The 19,336-nt window shown below is 31.9% G+C and overlaps 1 pseudogene across 1 annotated transcript; it reads right to left on the reverse strand.

Annotated features, from left to right (window-relative positions):
* Positions 1–568: 568 nt before the first annotated feature.
* LOC143240842 (chorion peroxidase-like) lies at positions 569–14,821 on the reverse strand (annotated as a pseudogene). The gene is made up of 14 exons (XR_013021993.1): positions 14,612–14,821; positions 12,253–12,461; positions 11,637–11,788; positions 11,109–11,332; positions 10,632–10,826; positions 9,948–10,100; positions 8,305–8,406; positions 6,772–6,885; positions 5,730–5,865; positions 4,734–5,288; positions 3,984–4,153; positions 1,947–2,053; positions 1,197–1,258; positions 569–788 (listed from the first exon to the last, which is right to left on the reverse strand). The product of XR_013021993.1 is annotated as a chorion peroxidase-like (transcript).
* Between the last annotated feature and the right edge of the window lie 4,515 nt (positions 14,822–19,336).

Below are 19,336 nucleotides of genomic sequence, written 5' to 3' on the forward strand. Positions count from 1 at the left end.
TTTAATTTGCATTTTCAGCTACTAGCATAATAAAAGAAAAATCTGCTACAACCTAAACTAAAAAAGACTTATGATCTGTGTACATGTATATCATAACAAAAAAACAAATCAATGTTATAAATAAAATATATTATTATCCACTAGTGTCAATATGATGAAATAAATTCCTTCAAATAACCTATGTTAGACTTATAAATAACTATCACCCTTTTGATTAATCTAATACAAATCAAGTTTTATCATTCTGTGACGTCACAATTCATCTCCTCTTCCTTGAATAATTCTCCATTAGATTCTTATAGAATATAACATCATTTAATATCCACAACTTAGACTCTACCCTTCCTTTCCATTTCTCCTTGTTACTGACAATCCTTGGTAAAATGTCATATCAATAGATTGTTTACAAAACTTTAAGGTGTATCATAGTGTAATTGAATTATTTGATTAACTGTGATTACGTCAAACCCTTGTATTACTTTTAAAATATTGAACCACTTTCATTGATCAAAACTATGATTTTGAGAAGCGATGTTTCATATTACAACATAAACAAATGACACTATAATAAAAGCTGCAAGAATAATTTATTCAAAATTCAAAGTATTGTTTGAAAACACCATTAAATAAAAGTTAATAGTTACTAAATGTGAAATATATATCAAAATAATATCGTGCATATAGTTCATCTCTTCGGTGCAAAAGTTGTGTTAAGGCAAATTCTCAAAAGTTCGATGCCGGTAGTCATGTATTTTCAGAAACGATTTTCTTTCATCACTTGCTACATGCTGAATATAAAGATAAATAAAAACCAGTAAGTCAAAATAAACACACTTTGTTTCACAATATTAATATATCTCTCAACCGAGGGTAACTTTTTTTCGCTTTCACTACTATGTGTGAGAAAAGGGATAGAGAAACTGAATTTATTTATTGTTTTTAACTTGTTTATGCTTGACATGACTAAAAATATTAACGTGGTGTTTCTTTGTAATTGGTTTAATACATATTTATTGTATATCACCTGATTCAAAATCTACAAAATCAAGTACAAGAGTGGAATCAGTTTTTAAGTTACGGATCAACAAAGATGACTTATTTTCATAGGACACTAAGTCCATCTGGTGTTTAAGACCTTCATGTATTTCTTAGCTTCTGCAACACATTTAAATCTTAGATAATTCAAATGTACTCACAACGATCAAACCAAGGGTTTACGCTTATTTCTAGTCTTTCCGCGCAGAGGTAAACTGGATTGCTAAAACAAGTACAAAATTTGTTTTTATTTTAAAAATTGGGTTAGTTAGAAATGATAATTACGAAACAAATAAATAAAAGTGATACATTAACAATGAGATACGATAGCGTCTACATTAGGCTTAAGTTCTTATTTTCCAAAATTAACTTCAAGAGAATCTTACGTGTTTCAATTTGTAAACGTATTTTATTTTTACTTAAATTGTAAGAAACCATTGTAACATTGATATTTGGCTAAGGACCATGTAAATGTAATATAAAAATTAGGCAAATGACCGTGTATGTGTAACAAAGAAGTTTGGCTAGTGATTATTTTTTTGTAATATAGAATTAGGCTAATTACATAGATGTAACATAGAAACTGAGCAAGTGTAATAAAGAAATTACGGTAATTACCATGTCGATATAATAAATGAATTAGGCTTAGCACCATGTGGGTATAATAAAGTTATTAGGCTAATGCGATGAGAGTGTAATAAATTACGCTAATAACCTGTATGCGCTAAGAAATCTAACCTGTAGTAATCTGGACGGGTGGAAATGAACAGATAACTTAATTTTTCCGTTTTTAAATTTGACGTATTGAGACGTTTCTCAAATTTAATTGTGAAGGAATATAATCATTTTAACCGTTAACATCCTATTTACATAGTTTATAAATATATAAAAGATATAGTTTTTTTTCTTACTTAAAAGAAGCTGGAAGAAACACATTGAATTGTAATTCCTGTATCCCGTCACTGTTGTCACACAAAATTTTAGACAAGGTAGTTTTTTCGGATCTCCTTCAACTGATCTGTTTAAAATACAAACATGTTTATTTATTCTAAAGAAATAACAAACACTTCGATGAAATTGATTTGGTTTCGTAAAATTACCGTTATATTAATGACTGTATCATTTTTACAAACAAATACGCAACACTAGAAAAATAATTAAACTGGTATTTATTTCATTTAGTTAACTAGATTTAAAAGTTATTTGAAATAGGTTTCCAATTGTTATGATGATCTTCTTCGCCCTTTACACTTTCCAAGGTGAATCAATCACCTGTATCTCTTCATAACCATTAGGGTTAAGTAAAACGCTCAAAACAGTTAGTTAACCGATAAAAGAAATAGTACGAAAGTACTGGTGAAACAAAAATAACAGAGACACTTTATGACAAATCTGTTTCTAGTAATGAAGTAATTGTGATATTTCGTTTAAGTGGAGGTCTGAAGCATAGTGAATTCATTAGGCTTACCAGGTATTTGAAAGTTGTAGATCGGTGGATTAATTTACACTGTTTATTCATATTTTCTCTTGTGTTTCTTGCGTGTAATGTAATTCATTATTGGGTTCTGTAAAGGTTTGAAAGACGTTTGTGAAAAGGTTATTTGTCTTATCATGATTATTATTTTATATCATTACTGTATAAAGAAATATTAACCTTTAGACGATACTCGTTTACTTGAATATTATTAGGCTTTATCTTTAAAAATTAAAATGCGAGCGAAATAATCGATTCTGAGCAGACCAATTTGGCACTATCATTTGGAGAGAAAAAAAGAAGTTAATCTGTAATGAGATACGAGGTTTATAAGCGGGTACACTAAAAAATAATTTTCATAGTCCTAATATATTTGGGTATCACAAACCTTTTACGAAGGTATTTTCTTATTTGTTGCACTGAGAGCATAACCTGTTTGTTTTAAATTTTCTTCAAACTAATTCGAGGATTATTTGCACTAGATGTCCCTAATTTTCAAATGTTAGACTACAACTTACCCCCCCGCTAGTACAGCGGTAAGTCTACGGATTTACAACGCTAAAATCAGGGGTTCGATTCCCCTCGGTGGGCTCAGCAGATAGCCCGTTGAGGCTTTGCTAAAAGAAAAACACACACACAGACTACAACTTAGAAGGAAGTCAACCAGTCAGCTCACCTACAACAAAGCTTGACATATTATTGTCAGAGTATGATTCCACTGTTATTATTATAATAGTATGATTTAATTGTCGTTATTATAATGCACCCAAGACCTCTAAGTATTGAATGCTATGATTGGTTTTCGACGACAACAAGACACGAACAACAAAGTGGACGGAGAGGTTTTGCTGCATCTAAAACCCCCAGGTATTATACCTAAAACCTGATAAAGAGTTTTGTTTCGTACAACACAATCTATGGTTTACATTCCGACATCCAATGAGCAGCACTCGATCAAAACATGGTTAATATTTTTTATTAATCAATTTCTTTGTTGTTGTTATGTGATACAAACAGCAGTTGTTGTCACTTCTTTCTCTGTTGTTACCCCGAGTTACCTAAAATACCAACTTTATCGTACTTTATTTTACGATCGTAAAAGTATTATCCTGCTATTTGGAACATTCACGACTATTTTATGCTTTATTATGATTATGGTAATTATTCGTATGACTTTGATCGCGTGTGAAGAAAGTTATGCTCATCGGGAAATTCCTCAACGGAGTTTCAAAAATCTTTTCGACATTGACCTGGTAACATAAGCCTAGGCAGGGAAACGTTGGCTCTCATCGATTTTACACTATTGTTATATATTACATAAAATAACGACTTTCGAAAACTACGAAGCCACTAAAACTAGACATTAACATTTATTAGATTCCCTCTATGTATTTAGAATAGAAAGTTTTCGCGAATTCATATTGCATATAAATTCTGTACAGCTTTTCGAAATAGAACAACTATGTAGGCTTACCGTGTGTGAAAGAACCAGGTTGGTTCCAGTGCTCAAAATAATATTTGTCTCCATATTTCAGTTTTAGAAACTGATAACGAATAATAATGGCAAAAATTGGTCCGACAACTCCATTAGTTACTGGGTTTTCTGCAACTCCACCAGAGAAATGATCGATGTCTTTTACTGACCTAAAAATAATGTATAGGTCTGATTGGTACAGAAATGTTTTTAAGTTATACTTGATCAGGAAGTAAAACATATTTTACAGATCAGATGTACCGGTATAAGATTAATATAAATTATTATTAATTTTATAATATTAATAATATTAATATAAAATATTAATATAGAAAGATATAAGAGTTTTATATCCTAGAAACTTTGTGTATTTTGAAAAATATGTGGTGTATACTAAGTTTTTGTACACAATATGCGAAATAATGATTGAACAAAAACTTACATATGGATACTCAAACCCTAAACGTACACAATATGTAAAGAAATACGTTAATAAAATAGTAATATTGGGGAAAACAAGTGTAACTCACTGGTGTTGTCCATAATATTCGTTTTTGAACAACTTTATAAAACCTTGATGAATAATTACAATACTAAAAGGAAAAATAAGACTTGTATTTTATTTAAAATAAACTTATAACTATAACACGTATAATGTTAACATCACCAAAAACTGAATACGAATTAACACAATAATTACCTAAATACAGAACGTCCTCCTACATGTTTGTATTAAAAACTAGGGCTTACTTATAAATATTCTCAAACGCCGTCCAAACCGTTGAAGGCATTAAAATATCCAAATCTGAAAAAGTTGCAATCGGTAGGTTAAAGAACTCTTGGACATAGTCAACGTAGCCCCGAATTCCATGATCCCTTCCTCTTTGGATGTTAAAGGACGCAAGGTCCAAACCAAAATCTTCCCCAGGCTTCTGAAATAGGTGATTAGTTACGTCTTCAACAATAAAGTTGTCAAATTCTTGTGCAGGCTGGGCAGCTAGTCCTCTAAGAACTCGATCCAGTTGTCCATCGTACATTGCAAATGGTTTAAAGAAACTTTCCCGTAGCTGAAAACTCGTAGTGGTTCCAGCAGAATTTATTTCGTTGAACAGGTTTTGAACTAACGTATGACCGAATCGAAATGCTGATGCAGAAAACTCGTTCAAAATGGATGGGTTGATGTACGGGTCGTAATTAGTAAAGCCAAAATATAGAGGTTTTAGATTCCAGTCATAGTAATCACCTAAGACAACCCTAAGAAACTCGTTGTATGTAATCATTTGAATCTGGGCGATCACGAATCTCCTGGATTAGAGAATATAAAAACAATATTGATATTTTAATATCGTATAACTGTATTAAATACATATTCAAACTTTCATGTTACACCATTTATTGTATGTTTTAAATACACACCATACAAACAGTAACAACATCTTAATATGTTAATAATATAAGAAATACATAATGATGTAGCTTTCTTATTCTTCTTTGTTTAATATCTATAAAAATTACACAAACACCATATGTATTACATTGTTTTATGTACATTAAACAGAATATAAGGTTCATTTATTTATCGTGGTTATCTAGTTCTCTTTCTGATTAAAATAACATAGTAACTAGCAAGTAAACTTTGAATGTGTTTTTTTGTAGTTTTATAATATCATACAGGTAACATATACTTGAAACTTCACTTAAAAATAATGTTTAGTTCGTCTGAAAATAACATTATAATATCTCCACCTGGATTCCTGATACAGTTTTTCATCATCCCAGCAAGGGTTTAGAACCATCAACGATTTTGCTATCATGTTATGTTGTCTTAACAACACCGTATGGATGGCCGTTAGACCTGGTTGTTCATTTAGTCGATCATCCCCTGTTTAAAACATTATACGCAATTTTAATATTTGAAAAGTCTATTAACATGTAGACAATACTATTACTTACGATGATATTTCGGTGGTTAATTAGTGGTAAGTTTTACACGTAGCTGGTATGAATTTGGCTAAACAAAGAATTAGTAAATACAACAGTCCTTGATTCAAGGTTACGTAAGGGGCAAAAGGGAAGAGTAATAAGTTTCTCTTGAAAGTAGTTCGTGGTTCTCTGACTGTTTGTATTAAAGAAATATGACTAAAAGTGTGTGTTTTTAAGCGCAAAGCGACATAATGAGTTACGTGTGCTGACCTGAAAAGGGCAGAAGTTCAGTGAACTTGACTCGCATTCTGATAGTTGAGGGTTCGAATCCTCGTACTACCAAACGTGCTCCTTTTTTTCAGAAGTGGGAACATTATAATGTTACAGTCAATCGCAATAAACTTTGGTAAAAGAAGTTGCCCTCACCCGTGAATGAGGATGACTAGCTTCTTTCACTGGAGTCTTTCACTTATGAATTAGTGACGGGTAGGACAGTTAGCCCTTATATAGCTTTGCGCGAAATTCGAACAGATCAAACACAGCAGTGCCTACAACTGGTATTAACAATCGGTTTTAATGTTATAAACCTCTAAGCTTAAAGTCCTCAGCTACAAGTGGGAAATTGTATTTTTAGTACTTCGTCTCACAATCAAAATCTTCAATATAGATCTGAAGGAAAACAGGAAATAGCTACCCTACATTGATGAATGAAGTCTACTTTAGTATTACTATATTCGCCAGCGATTTAGTGGTTCAAGAAACTCCTGAAAATATACACCGATTACGTTTATTTGTATTTATCTACATGCTAAACTATCATTGCTATTATGTAAAACCACTACTAGGTACGAAACGACTTCTTTACCTGCAAAAAAACAGTACAGGTTTTGGGAAGTGTCGCTACATAAGTCTTCTGATGGCTTGGGACTTTGTGGTAAAAGCATTTTACCGTTGGGATCGGTGAAACTTTTTAATAAACCTGAAAGAGAATAGAAAGAAAATATATCTATGAGTATTTTTAAATATTAGGTCTTCATACTCGTACAGTTACTGTTTAATTTCTAATTTTGAATACAATTCAGTACTCACTAGAGACACAGTATGTTATTATTATTATAATTGCTATTCAGGAAAATAAACCAGAACTGTTATTCTATCTGGAGACTATTTCTGTCATACATTTATTCATGTGAACTACATAATCAGGCATAATTAAATATAATGGTGGTTAATCACACTATACGCAAAATTCTAGATCACGTTCTATGCTTGGAAGTACTTCCACCATTGTTGGTTACCAAGATTTTGGACTGTTGGGTGACACTTCGATTTTCTTATAAGTAAGTCTATGCAAAGGATGATAAGGGTTAACACAGAATTCAAATCTGGACAGAATTTCATCGAATATTTATTATATGTGAACAATACTACGTTTAACCCAATAAAGACATAAAGAATCCGTTCTAGTTGTATGGAAGTGGTGACGTACTTGATAATTATGGTTGTGGTCATTTCAAATTTTTCGAACAATAATTTTATGAAAGCTTATGAACGTTGGGTTTCTGGGTCTTGGTAACCTTCATCGCAGTAGATTGCCAGGTAGGAAAGGTTCTTTCGTGATCACTGACTGTATCCCATCTAACCTGATGATCCCTGGTTTTCTAAAAAAGGCCTCGTCGGCAGTAGGTGTAGCATAATTGACATATTATTATACTCATTTATATTCATTGAAACGAGGGAATTGTTTGAGATTCAGTTTGGACAGAAGTTCGATCTCAGTTATTATCCCAAATTCTTTTTGTTCTAATAGAGATCACTTATTCTTATTATTTTGTTCTGGATCTGGATCACTTTTAAGCACTTTTTACGATGTAGAGATTGAACGTTTTCGCGGTTTGTGATTAATAAATATAAAATGTGTTGTCAGATGTTTAGCAACTTTAGAAGATTGAGACTCGTCATGACACGACAAAAAACTTATCTGGGTCTCTGATATTCTGGATCAGAGAAGGATATTCAGAGTTTTCCAAGGGGAAATTTTACGTTATCCAACATACATTTGTATGCAATCTCGAAAAGTGAGATTAACCCAAACTGTCACGGAAACAGACTACTTGTAACGACAGAAGTTTAAAAGCCTATTGTCAGTCACGGCAAACATGCTTTTATGTATCAAAATGTTATTCATAACAAAATCGATACATTAATTTGCAAAACAGAACATAAGTGCGTGCAACAACAGTTCTTTTATCTCAGCATGCAGGTTCAGAGTCAAATATCGTTTGTTCCATCTTAACCGAAATATTTTAAGGCACAAACTAATTGATTCTATAACGTAGAAGTAATGGCACACTTTTTTTCCAAAAACCTTAAATGTAAAGCCAAAATAGTGACTTACCGTTCTGGAAAGTTCTCAAAGCTTCACTCGTATTTTGTTGACTTCCGTAAACCATTGACCCGTCAAGAAATCCTGTGAGGGCGTTTATCTGTTCCCGAGTTCCTACAGTTTGGGTAAATTTTAATAAGACAACAAGAAATGATTAATATTACCAGAAATACAGAACAAGTTGATCATAACCCAATGAATTGGTTTATATTATTCTAACCTAATATTTTAAAAACGTTTTAGAAATTTAATTTTTTAACTTTCAATTTTAAATTATGACAGCGGAAGTTAAAAGTACCTTCGTTTTAGTATCGTCATCACAATGTAAACATTCTGATATTAATTAAAAAACCATATTAAAGATAAATGTTGGATGCTTGGAGTGAGATAAACAACCATTAGAGTCTCAGGTAGTGATAGAATTTTAATAAAACTGTTAAAGACGTGCAGTTAAACGATTAAAGGTCTGAATCAAATAAAGATTATATTTTTGTCTCTGTATAAAAAGAATGTAAATGTATGATTAGAATGTGATATATTGTATGTCGTTTTTTCAGTTTCACTAAAAAAAAGTTCAACATCATTCTTCTAGTCAACGTTTTTTATTAAATATGTTTAAAGAGTCATGTTGTGGGAATAACTGTCACATTTTCAGTTGTATTTTTGGTGTAGTAATTTATTGTTCATAGAATAACTAGCGTAGATGTAACTCTAACCCTTATGGTATTGCATTGTTATTTTGAAGCACATCTATATCACAGTATTAGATTAGTACTTTCACCTTCACTTCGATAAGCGTAAAGGTTTGTAGCTATAAAATTCAGTGTTCAATTCCCTTTGATGGACACCGCAAACATTCCATACTGTAGAATTTCACTAAACACCAACTAATCAAAAATACCTTTTTGATCAGAACGAGTTAATTTGTTCCATCAGAGAATCGTTAATCAGAATACAAATCTTGGTTCTTATTAAACTCTAATACGGTGTCTAAAACCTTATTGAAATTAATGTTTTTTGTTGTCTCTACTAATTTAGGGTTACTCGTGATCACAGATCGATTACCGAAGTTAATTATGTTCAATCCATTAATTGATTAATGATTTGTAATCTAGCACACAGCTACACAATGTGCTATCTGTGTAAACATCATTTCTTAATACTTTAATGATTTAGTTTATTTATTTTATAACTAGATATTGTATTTTCAGAGTTTATGCATTTCAGTGACAGATATTGTTCTCTCTAGAAAATAGTAAAAAATGAAGTACTTTCAAAAATTAATTTCAGGATAGTTATGTACAGGAAGAATATAAACCGTGACCTTAATATCTTGGTAAGAAAAGTGTAAAATGTATTAAGCGTTTCATTTATTTTTTTAGGAACGACCATAAATTTTTTTATGTTCTGTATATAGGAATTTCTTATTAAATATAAGTAAAAGTTTTGGTTTGAATTATGATGTTAGAAATAATACACTATATTTCATACAATAACATGAACAGCACTACTTCTTTAAGAATAAAATCACCTAATAGTAAATAAAATCTCCCTCTAACTTAATTCACTACATAGATATTAGACAGTTGAAATGATTAAATAATATACATATCATGATATTATAATTACCCTGGAAAGGGCTGTTTTTGACTTACCAAGCGTTGTGGTTAAACATTTTGCGGACCTTCTGAAACTCAGACATGTTTGATCGTACTGGGAATAGAAAGGATCGTTTGAAGGAATGGAGATGGGAAAGCATAAAGGGTTCTGTTGATTCGGATCACAGCAGTCCACAAGTACACCTCCATCTTGTTTGTTTAAAGACAAACCGTTTAGTCTTATGTTAGACTATTTATAAAATATAAACTTAAGGGGAAAAGTACGCATATTCATATTCTTACAAAAAATATACTTTGTTACTTTGTTAGAATTATACAAAATGTATATTTGATTGTTTTAATGAACTGTAAACTATACAAATATAAAATTAAAATACACAAATCATCGTACTATAGATCTATGGAACTGATTATCATAAAATAGTCTCCTTATTTGATGTTATAAAATTTTTATATTCATATAAAAAGAAATTGTGAATCTTAATCAGCTCTGACTTGACCTGAGTGATATCAAATAAATGACATGAATCACATCAAAAGACATTTAAGAACTTGAAAATACTCATATGAAGATACAGCTAAAAACTTGACAAGAATTATTAGAAATAACGGTTAAGAACTTAATTAATATCAAATTGATGGCTGTGAACCTGAAAAGTAAGTCTGTTTATACATGTGAGAACAACAATTAATACTGGATGAAAAGCGTTTCAAACGTACCTCCTAAAATGAGTTCTTCTTCAGGAAAACTGGAGAAAGGGGCAAATGTCAAATCATGATCAATTATTTGACCCCACTGCATCACAAAGTGGGTGAAGTGTGCTGGGTTATCCTTGTCAGTGTGAATAGTAGATGATACCAGACGTGGACTCGGCAGTTCCTCACCAGAAATAGCTTTTCTTGGTTCAGAAACTCCTGTGAGTAGAACACTTATTTACTGTTTTCACATGTTACTTATGTGTTCGTTGGTTGTTTAAAAAATCCAAAATCAGGATCATTTGTATTGACAAAGTAAAAACAGAGAATATTTTCTATATTGGTGTTTATTTTATAACTATCTTTGTGCACTATGAGAGTAAAACTAGATGTACATGTCATTTTTTTGTTAAGTACGATATAAAATATGTTTGTTAATAACTCTAGAGAATGTAATAATTATTAATAAATTTCAAATCGGTGAATACCTTACATACTTACCGTCAGCGTAGTTTGGCTGGAGAATTCTGTGTAAGCACGTGAAGGAAGATCCCACTTCTGGATACATGTCGTTGTTGCAGGTGCCATCAATATTTCGGTATTTCTGTGAAGGGTTGCATATGATACTCTGCTTTGTCTTGATATCACTGATGATATCTTGTAGTTTACTTTTCTCCAGATCAACAGCAGCGAGGGCAGGCATGTCGTTGTCTTTCAGGTTCAGCCTACAAAATATTGACATTATAAACAATGGCGTTGTGTATCTTGTCCACAAATATAACGTAATTCAAAAACTGAAATACGACTACTTTGATGTGTAACAAGAAAACACTTTGCTTTCAACCAGTACGCAGCTGTAAAACTGTGTTTATTTGTTATAGAACTTATGAGAAAGCCGCAATAGTTATATCTCTGTATAGTCGTTAACTTTGGAGTGATAAACTAGAGCATCACAATGTTATAAAGCGTAGGTTAATAAATACCTTATTTTAAAATTAATCGTATCTTACTCTCTAACTTAGGACTTACTCTTTGACCAAAACTTTCGTCGTTTCTTCTAAAAGACTGGCTTTTTTATCGATCTCTGAAACTTGACCTGTCCTTAACATTCGTTTGTAGTAATTCTTCATCGCCGATGGACACGAATAATTTGGCGAATTTTTTAACCATCAAATGACTCCCTTTATTATAGTAAATAATATAATGTTATCACAAGGTGTATAAGATTGTTTATCTTATGCGGAAAAGAATATTTTATTTCAGTTCAATTGAGAAACAAAATTAAAATCGATACACTTAAGCTACCTATCACCAATTTATTTTATTCGTAATATAATTTTTAGTATCAATACAACTTAAACTTGGAAAAAAATTCTTCAATCTATAGTTGAAACCAAAGCTAGAATGACTGAAGCCACTTTCTCTGTTAGGTAACTAACCTTTATAATGAACATAAACTAATTCGAAATTTACGCTATGTTCAAGTTTTGAAATTTAGATGTAATTCTTACAAAAATTCAGTTGATGAAAAATAAAACATTTATTCATGTTCCCATTTCGTTTCACATTTTAAAATATATTTTGTTTTCAAATTGGTCCATAGTTAACTGTTATAAATGTTTTCTTACATCCTAATATCACTTACCAGATACAGAATTTTCTAGTTGTCGTTGAGTCAGTTTTTCATGGGCTTTGTCGACTGCTTGGTTGAGTGTAATAGAATCTATTGACGGTGCCTTAACATCATTAGTTTTATAGTGGTTTAGGAAGCTAGAACGACTTAATATGAACCCTTCGGTCATCACTGCCCAGTTATAATTCAGGAATATAAACAATGCCACAAGTGTCAACATCCTACACGGAAGAATCATTTAGAAAATATTAATATGCAAACACTCACATATCTTTTTTTAACTAAAACGAAAAATTATTATTATTATTATTATTATTACTGGAGATCTAAACAGGAAAAGAAGATGCTTCTAATAGTAACGGAACTTAATGAATTATTTCTTCTCGCAGAATCCAAAGAAACTAAATAATCATTTCTTCACATAAGTGTGTGAAATAATGTGTTAAACTGGTAAAAGACACGTATATAATAAAATCTTTATTATTACTTTCTACACTTCGTGTAGAAGCAACTCGTCAGACACTTTGAGCTGAATTACATGGTACAAAGGCTTAGTCAGGATCGTTTTAGGGTTAAAATATATAAAGATTTTAAATTATGTTCTGCGTAAAATAAATAGTACAATAAAAATATTGTAATGTAATAATGATGATTAGGTAAATAAGTGTAGGCGGCGTCAAGTTCTCTTTTGTTTATTTGTAGTTAAACACGGCGCTGCACAATGGGCTATCTGTGCACTGCCCACCATAGGTATCGAGAGATGGTTTCTAGTGGTGAAAATCCCTAGATATAGGACTTCGAAACTGAGGGCATCAAGTTAACAGCGGTGGCAAAGAGATGCTTAACAGAAACTATAATTTCTTAAAAGAAAAATGTTTATTATTTCCGTGTGATGAGAGACAGTTTAAGTTTATGTCGTAAGGTTCCATGACCATTGTTGTTACGGGAATGCGTAATAAATAAAACGATTAGACACGTGTCACCATTTGTGTTGTAATCCGAGGTGACGAAATGTTTGGAGACCAAGTGGCCGAAGGTACCGTGATGTTCACGGAATCTGTCACCTAATCTGTTAATTGTTTCGCCAATATAGAGTTGTTTATATCAAGTTCAGCGAATATAGTGAAAAATGCACTCTGGCGCACAGGCGAAATGGTCTTTTACGTGAAACTAGAAAGACTTGATAAGTTAGTGATATAATCTCATTTCAGATAAGTAGATCGTCCACATGGACGAGTTCTGTTAGTTTGTGTAAGTATAGACATTTCATAGTGTAATTAGGAACGTATTAGACAGTCTTTCAAATTACTCTTACGTTTGAATGAAGTTCAATGTGAGGTGGTAAAAATGTCATTAGATGTGATATCTCTTGTTAGACATGTAAGGTTGCGTTGAACAATTCTGCTAATTTGTCTGGTTAAGGAATGATTTATGAGGAATAAAGGAACTCTGTCGCTGTGTAATTTATCCTTATAGACGAGAGTGTCAACCTCTAATAAACTGAATGGAGCAAGATTAGCCTTTCTAGTTGCGTACGTGGGATAGTTCTTATGTCTAGAATAACGAGTCATGTCCTTTACTTTGCATTTAATGTCGGCGTTGAAGGACCACAGACGTTTCAAACCCAGGAATTGTTCGAAGTCAGTCAGCCGAAGTATGGAGTCCGTGGAAGGATATGATTTGCTTCTTTTGTTCAGAAAATGTAAGGCGAGAATCTTGTATGGTTTGTAAATACTGTCAGGGTAAGTAACGAGTCATTATTACAACTATGATGGGAAATAGTAACGGTTGTTTGTCAAGACATGTAAATAAATGGAGTTACAGTAACGGTTGATTGTTATTGGTAATGATAACAGTTGGTTATTATCACATGGAAGGATAATAGTAATGATTGATTACAATGATGGGTTATATGTTAACAAGTTCTTATTATTAACAAAGAGGAATAGTCATTGGGATTTTCAATGGAATAACGTGAAAACTCTACATAGTAATCGTTATATAAAGACTAGAGGTAATATTTGTATTATCTGTACTTTATAAATATATAATCTCTATTTTGAGGGTTCCTATCTCGATAAAGTATTAACACTATTAGAATACTTACGTAAATAACATAATGGAAAAGAAGAAAATCTGGAATGCGAAACTTATCACATTTTCAAGAAAAGAAGCAATAAGTAAAACATAAATTTATGAAATAATCTTTAATCGAGGTCTTATTGTATAATATTTGTGAAACCTGATGAGGGAGTTCTTACATCAACTGTTTTACATTCACTCATTATGTAAAAACGCTTGACCCTTTGAACATTAACCCACGCATTTAAATAACAAGGTTCAAGTACAAATAAAGATAGAGAAACTTTACCTCATCTTGAGGTTCTTTGTCATGGTTGAATTTCAGGACCTTCTCTAGTGTGTCTAGATCACACACTGAGACTATGATGGAATGGTTGTGATTGGGTTATTTATAGTGTTTTAGTTGTTGTTTTCAAATTGGTCCATCTCTGATCACATGTTTTAGTCAGGTGTTGAATTCTACGAACTCTTTTGTTTAAAAACTTTTTTCTAAAGTTTCTGTTGGGCCATGTGCAGCTTAGTTATATACGGATGAACAGTAAGTACTAAAACAAGTGATATATGTTTGTAGCTTTGAAAACACCTTATACGTCATTCACTGTACGTAAATTTACCCCATAATCTTACTTTCTCAGGTGCATGTTTTGTGGTTTTAGAAATAAACAATAACACTACTTTTATCCAACACTTGATTCTAAACTTCCAGCTTTTGCTGATTCACAAAATAAATGGTACATTGAAAACACTTTCTCTGCCAGGCAGTAAAATAAGAAAACCTGAACATCTGTAGCATGTGTACATTTGATATTACACAGGAAAATTGTGTGGGCAAAACCATATGTAATATGGAAAGGGATCAAACAGAGATGTTTGAATTTGTTTATTCATGACCAGATTTTCAAAGTTGAATAAAGACGTGTGGATTAAAGGAAACGTTAATTAAATTTAAATCTCAAAATATAATCAGTTTGTTATAGCGCCCTCACAGCTCAAATGACGAACATGTTTGGTACGACGGCGATTCGAACCCGTGACCCTCAGATTAGGGAGTCGAACGCCTTAACCCATCTGACCACGCTTCGCTTCAAACGATAAGAACAGTGTTTATAATTAAACCCATATTTATCGTGAACCTACTGAACTGAATAACCATTGTTTTGTTTTGTTCTGTTTTATAATTGAGCACAGAACAGAGCCACCGGTGGGCTCTGAATAATTAATTCAAAATAATATAACAGCAATGTTTACAGTAAGCAACTTTATATTTTAATTATTACAACGTTTCAGTCAGTAGTATGGAGTGATGATCAGGTAAGATTTACCTTGAATCAAAACGTTGTAGTTTTTAAAATGAGAAACTGCATATTGTAAATGTTCCTGTCATCGTATTTTGAGTTAATTAAACCAGTATTTGTATATGTGAAGATTTTTACCACTTCCATTTCTCTTTACCCTTTGTTTTGAGAACAAGATATACCTTTTAAGCACTTACGTACCCATGACGTCAATGATGGTTGATAGATCACATTTGTTGGCTAATGTTCTCACAAGATAATATTGTAATTTAATTGAATTATTAATTAATATTTACATCCCGTCAGAGCAAGCTGTCGTCTTAGAATGAAACTATATTTCAACCAGGAATCAGAAGTCGTTTTTGCTTATTAAATATGTTGTTTGTCTTTTAACATTCTTATTTATAAAGATTTGTTTCATCAGTTGGGTACCCTAACTGTTATGGATATTTTCGGCCGAAATACCAATATTCTTTCACGAGGTTCGGCCACCTTAGGAGATTTAGGTTTGTCCAAAACACTGAGCTAACAACAGAAGTCAAGCTCTACCATTAGAATATAATAATTCAGTTAAAAGTAATAGAATTAGGTGTATTAAACATTCCAATCTGTAGTGTCAATAATGCCCCTCAATGACACTTCGGACTCACAACCCCAGAAACAGAGATGAGATAGTCCAATATCTAGCTTTGAACTTAATCAGAAACAAATTGGAAAAAACAGTTGATTAAAGTAATTACAAAGAAATAATGGAGTGTGTACTACTTACACAGAATGTAAAACCATAACAACTTTACACTTTAAAATATCTTATCTTAACTACTGTATTATGTATTTTATTACAGCTTTTGGATATAAAACATCTTTTAAATTTCTGTGTTAAGCCTGATAAAATATGATTGTTCAGTTCAGAGAAATGATTAAAATAAATCACTTCAATGTTTTCGCAGTCTTTGCATGTTTTCGCACTTTTAACCTGATACAGGTAATACTGGATCAATTTTTCTGAGGATTCTAGGTTCGATGCTGGAAAACATGTTTGGTACTTACATCCATGAGTACTTTATAAAACAGAGAGACAGTCAATATTCAGTTAAATATAGTTTGTTTCTTCAGGCGGCAGGTGCTACGGACTGATTACCTTATTTCTTGTAATCTATTAAAAATCAAGAACTGTTATGCCTGAACTTTTGGGATATCTGTATTGGTGTCTTTTAGTCTATTTCGTATATGAGCAGTTGTTTAGTGAACAAATAGCATGCGTTTATCATACTTCTATAGGCAGAAGTTATGTGGATAACAGTATGTTTACGTGAAACAAATGTTAAAAAGTAGTAACAGAGATGTTTTAGTGAATGTTTCTCGGATATAGAACGTGTTTAACCTTTACATAAAGAAAATAAAAGATTTCGGTAACAAAACACAAATAATGAAAAAACATAAATACAGAAGTAGGAGACCACTGTTTAGCCTTTTTAATTTTAATACCCTCCACATTGTTACAGACGTGGTCGTACTGTTAGAGGAGCGAACGAACTTCCAACTTGTGACATACCAACAAAAGTATTTTACAGCCAACACTAAGAAGGATCAACGTAAAAACAAACTAAAGAGAAACTTTTCGGTAAAAGAATGGCTGTTATTTTGCTTTACGTGAACTTTCTAATCCAGGTAATTGACAGCCTCATTCTCCTACTACACACTGTACTTTCAAACACTTTTTACATCTTGTGCCTTCCTATACCAGGATAAACAAGTGTGAATCTTTCAACTGAAATCAATAATAAACTATTCAGGTAAGATATGAAATTACAAGATAAAAGATCGAAACACTTTTATTTTGTTGGTAGTTGCTAGATTTTGTGTGTCATTCATTTGGGGGAAAATCCCGAGGATGGTGAAGAATAAATAATCTTTTCTCCCCATTTTCTGCATCGAGAGGCAACCTGTCTTATAGTTATTCTAATTACATTGTTCTGTAACGTTACCAGACAGTCGGAGATCATATATAAACAGAGCGGTTGGATAACAGCAATAAATGTTAATAACAGTTGCTACTGTAGTGGCTCCCTCTTTTATTGGGCTAAAATATAGGGTGTTTGGAAAGTCGCTGTGCAGTTATATATTTATTAAGAGACATGATTCAATATAGAATACAGGAGGTAAATAAGAATGACAATTATAAACAATGTTGAAAGTGACCCCTTTGGCATCAATACAGGTCTGGATCCTTCTTATTTTGTTTCTAAACACCGCTATCAGTTGGTGGCTTGAAATAGACTGAATAAAATATGATTACGAAACTGCACAGTGACTTTCCGAACACCCTGTATATGTCTGGTTTGTAATACTGCATGTTACACTCTTCGCATACGCGTGAACAGTAAGTGTGTTTGGTAGTGAAAACAAACAATTTCTCAACTTACAAAAGACGAACTTTACGCCACGTGTACTAGTGATGTAACTTCATTTTTGTAATGAGCTGAATTTTACCAGCTGAAAATCATAAAAATATGGAACAGATCTATACAATGATTTTACCACTACAGGTGTTTTCTAATTTCTAATATTTTGTTAGGTTTCTTCTATTCAGTGCCAACACACTAATTTTCTTCAGCTATTATGTAAAATTTTGTTAAGATAGTTTATTCTTCGTTGCTGTAACAATATATATGTTCAGCTTACGTAGACACGTGTTTGAAAAGGTAGCATTATTACCAAGGTACGATGTAATTCATAACACTGAACAACAAAGTTTTTCCTTCTTGAACACTGTTGGGTGTTCCTTATAGATTTTTGGCTGTTGATCATGAAAATCACATCCAAATGTGCTCATCACGTACGGTTTCATCGAAATATTCAGTTTTGCTACAATGGAAAAACTATATCAGGGCAACTGGAATCTGTCAATGCTTGGTGACTACTGAGGGTCAAATAGAGAGTTGTAATTGAGATGTATATTTGTTTTCTGAATAGGAACACCATAGTACTTATTAAGTTTAGTACTCGAATGTAAGATATAACTATATACATAACTCTCCTACACTATTAATTATTGAAATGTTTTATTAAACATCAGAAACGTATTTCAGTTTCATGTCATTTTGTGTTTGTTTTAACCTTTATTTTAAGATATCTTTTTCTCAAATGAAGAATCATTAATATTCAGTTTCATTGTTGATTTATTAACATTATATTTTATTCGTGGTCCAGTTTTTTAAACATAGGAGTTTATGGTACTTAAATAAGGATTTTGATTTGTTTGACATGTGGTTTTAAACTTTACAACAAACACTCTATTTTATACAGTACCTAATATTATCTTTCTATCCATGATTTTGAATATTCGTAGTTATAAAATTATCATGCATTTGTTGATTTTACATTATGTTCAGTCAAGTGTCGTTGTTTCCAGGACACAGTTACATTTTATTTATCTTTGTGTTTCTTCACATTTATTTTACCACATCTAACGTAACGAAATACAGTATATAGAATCACAAAACACAATAACCTGTAGCACGCAGAAAATACTGTTTATCTGATCTGATGTGTTACTTATTGTACGTTATACAAACCAGTGCTACTGGACGTCGCTTTAATAACCACGACTTTTTTGTAAAGAGAAATAGGGCAAAGGTATAGACCCTGAACTTAAATTAAAATAGATAGAAAAATTAAAGATATTTTCTAATAACATGTAAATACACAATATCGAG

This window comes from Tachypleus tridentatus, chromosome 13 (genome assembly GCF_004210375.1).
Source record: "Tachypleus tridentatus isolate NWPU-2018 chromosome 13, ASM421037v1, whole genome shotgun sequence".
Classification (NCBI taxonomy): Eukaryota; Metazoa; Arthropoda; class Merostomata; order Xiphosura; family Limulidae; genus Tachypleus; species Tachypleus tridentatus.